We start from the raw sequence: 3845 nt of genomic DNA, 5'->3' as shown, positions 1-3845 counted from the left end.
TAGGGATAGCTATACTGGTTGCATAAAAGAGTAAATTAATCTTTACTAGTATATTTATTTTAAAAGATTTAAAATGATGACTTATATTACTAAACATAATGAAATTAGTCTTTAACTGGCATAAGCAGTTTATTGCATCTAAGTTAGGATTCAAATCAAAAGGGGGAGCATCTAGAATTTAAAATCCTACCCTGTTATGCTCACCAACACTTTTTAGCTTAGAATTGTTTTGAATCAAGTATGGCTTGTGCTTAAATGTGAACATTTTATTTAAAATCTTAATGTGAAATATATTGTTAGCCACTGTCACTCGTGTCACCATATGATCTTGTATTTGATTGTTAAATTCTTTAGATCTCTATGGTTGTCCTATTTTGGTTATCTTATGAAATTGTGCTTAAATGCTAAACCAGAATATCGTTTGCTTGCTTGCCTGATCTTTAACATTTTTTTTGGCAAGCATCACTCTTAGTACTTCATTGATAATATCAAAAAGGGAAATTTATTTTAATACTTTATGACAAGAATTAATTTCGAAACTAAAACTCTTTATCTCTTGTCTTATTGTTATTATATACATATATGTTTTTGAATTGCATGACTGGTTTGGTGACTTCACATGAAAATGTACAAAAACCTGTTAGACTAAATTTATTTGCAAACCCACTCTTTACTATCATATGCCGCATGTTCTGAACTCCATTCTGTTTGTGAGTCTTATGTATTGTTCAAATTGCAATGATTTGTGAATATTTCTAACTTGACTTGGTTTGCTATAACATTTTAAATTACTAGTTATACTGTTTTCGATACTCAAATGCCATATTCTTCAAAAACAGTTGTATTCCTTTTTTCCAAATGCTATATTAAAAAGGGGGAGATTTTGTTAACAAAATGAAAATCATTTTAAAAAGGGGGAGTGCTATTTTAAGCTAAGACTTATTTTATAATAATCAAATTTTTCTTAACTTAACCTTTTTGCTAATGACAAAAAGGGGAGAATATTTTATGAAAGCAAAATTAGTTTTTTCTCCCTAAACTTTTTGTTGGCCTAACTAGGCTTTTCAATCAGTTTTGGTGATAACAAACAAAGGACATTTTAACTTGAAATGGTTGAGGTTTTTGTGTTTCAGGAAAACAAGGATCATTGTGAACCATCAAGTTAGATAAACTAACAGGTGATCCAAAAAGAAGCTTAAAACAACACAATACTGATCAAAGTATGGGAAGTTAAAACTAGCTCAAGCAAACATCCAAGGGATTTCAAAGCAAAAAGAAAGTGGATGATCTCAAGCTTAGCGTATAAGGTTTTAGGAAAACCAATGTAAGTACTTCAAAGTCAAAATATCTATTAAAATATCTTTTGAAGCTTTTTAGGGGAATTATATGGACTTAGAGACCTATTTAAAAACCCCGGAATAAGTTTTATAAAGAATAAAAGAAAGAGGGCAAACCATTTTTCTTATTAAAAGTTAAAATTCAAGAAGCAATCTGTTCAAAAGATTGAAATTTTGTTCAGAAGCCTGAAGTGACAACTTCAGATAACTGAACTTCAAGTATGGTTAACTGAAGAATTACTTCAGACGTATAAAGAATAAGTTCAGTCGTCTAAAGATTTTTTTGGCAAGAAACAGAAACTAGCAGAAGCACCTCAGATGACTGACCCTTGACCTCGGTCGTCTGAACTCGACTCTTCGGTCGTCTGACTCCTGACGTCGGTCGTATGACCTTGTATTTAGTTCATTTTTTCAAAAGGCTTAGGAACTTCAGATGATTGAACTTGAGTGTTCAATCGTCTAAACACTGTTAACAGGCAAAAATTTTCAAAATTTTATTTTTTAAATATTAGTTGCTTGGGCTCCAATCTTTCTAAAAACTTGGGAAATACTCCAAGTAAACTTGAGTAACAAGGAAACTCATTTGAATGCCTATAAATACATGGTTTTCCAAATCAAAATATACCAAGTAGTGAAAAATCTACCATAAGCTCTCTTGCTCTAAAAGTCTTATCTTGCTCATCTTTTGCTAACTGAAAGTACTAGTGTTTTGAGATCATTGATTATCAATCCCTGAGTTATACCTACTGATTTCTCATCTGGAGAAAAGGGAGTTTGGTGAAATCTATTCTTAAGCTTCAAAATTATATTTCATTATTGATATTTACATTTTGAAGTACATAGATTTGAATTGTACTAACTTGCTCTTTGTGTGAGCATTCTTTGTACACAATCCTCTTATTGTTTCTCTTGTAGATTTTGGACGATTCTAGGTTGTTGGATCGTTGACCGAACGAGAGTACATCATTTGGAGAAGGCAGACTCTAGCCTTAACAAAGGAGTGTTGTAATCAGTGTTGTTCCGCCTGGTAAAGGAACTACGATAGTGGAACCCTTCGGTAATTTGCCAAGGGCGAGGATGTAGGCTGTGTTGAAGCCGAACCTTGTAAAATCTTTGTGTCTTTCTCTCTTCCTTACTCATTATTTTTTTGCACAATATATTCTTGTGTATACTAAAGTGCAGGTTGCAGGGCTTGAAATTAAAATTAAAGGAAGACTCTTGATATTTAGAAAGTACATTTTGATTAACCGTTTGTGGAAACCCAAAAGGAAGTACATTGGTTAATTTTTGGAAATCTTAATCAAGAGAAGTGCAAACAAAGATTTCATCCAAAGCAGGTTGCAAACATCTACAAGGTAGCTGACAAAAGGCTTAACAAAACTTGCACGTTTGTTTGAATACTTTTATTAATTGGTTTGTGTGTTTAAATTTCAGTATCTTGTGGTGTGGTTTTTTGGTTATGGTTATTAGTTGATTGATTTATTTTTCTCGTCGTTGTATTAAAATAAGTAAGTTGTAAAAAGAAGTCAAAATATTAAAATAAACCAATCCATCCCCCCTCTTGGGACAACTATGCTAATTTCTATTTGTTAATTGATTGTTTATTTTAAGTTTAATTGTTTGGTTAAGTTTTTAATAACTTGTGGTGTGTTTTAGTTTTGGTTTGTGAAATGATAAAGTTGTGTGTTTAGTAAAACAAGAAACTTAAGAATTATTAAAAGGAACCATAAATTTTTTAATAACCCAATTCACCCCCCTCTTGGGATTACTATTCCACTTTCAGTGTTTAATGTTGAGGACTTAACCCCATTTCTTGAAGCATCTACTTTCATGGTGCCTCCTATTTCTAGCCCTGAAGGTAATCCCACTCCGTTCTCTACTCATCATGAACCCGAACCACAGAAATTTCCAATGCTACCATCACTATCGATATCCAAGAATTGTGATGAAATTGTGGAAATTCTGGATAACAAAACCATGATCACACGAGTTGGATCCTATCAGAAATTCTTGGTCAAGTGGAAAGGTAGACTAATTTCAGAGCTCAACTGGATTTTGAAGGAAGATTTACTTCTTCTCAACCCGAAACTATACTCTCTGTATTTTGCTTCTCATTCTTGAGAGAAGAATTATTTTGGGTTTGGGAGAGATGATGGGGATCAGCAGTAACTCCCCCTTTCGTTTGCCAACATGGTGACTTGTGGTTGATCCCCGGATGTCCACAATGCTTGATAACCATTACAGGAACTTATGGAGATACTTCAAGACTTTTTCGTATACAAAAGCCCCCCATTGTGATTTTTGCAATTCCGAGCTCAAGACCCTTGTGGGCCTGCACGGCTTCTCTAGGCCTCACATTTGATTGGGCCTCCCTTTTGACATTGTTTACATTTAATTAATTATATTGTGAGCTATTTTAGGTATTTAGTTTGTGAGAGAATTGTGTGAGTTAATGAGTTTGCAATTTGTGAACATTAAGTGAGTTGTCTCCTATGCCTGTATGGAAAG

Source organism: Malania oleifera, chromosome 2, assembly GCF_029873635.1.
Source record: "Malania oleifera isolate guangnan ecotype guangnan chromosome 2, ASM2987363v1, whole genome shotgun sequence".
NCBI classification, from domain to species: Eukaryota; Viridiplantae; Streptophyta; class Magnoliopsida; order Santalales; family Ximeniaceae; genus Malania; species Malania oleifera.
The sequence above is the reverse complement of the archived record's forward strand: the minus strand, read 5'-3'. Positions refer to the sequence as shown.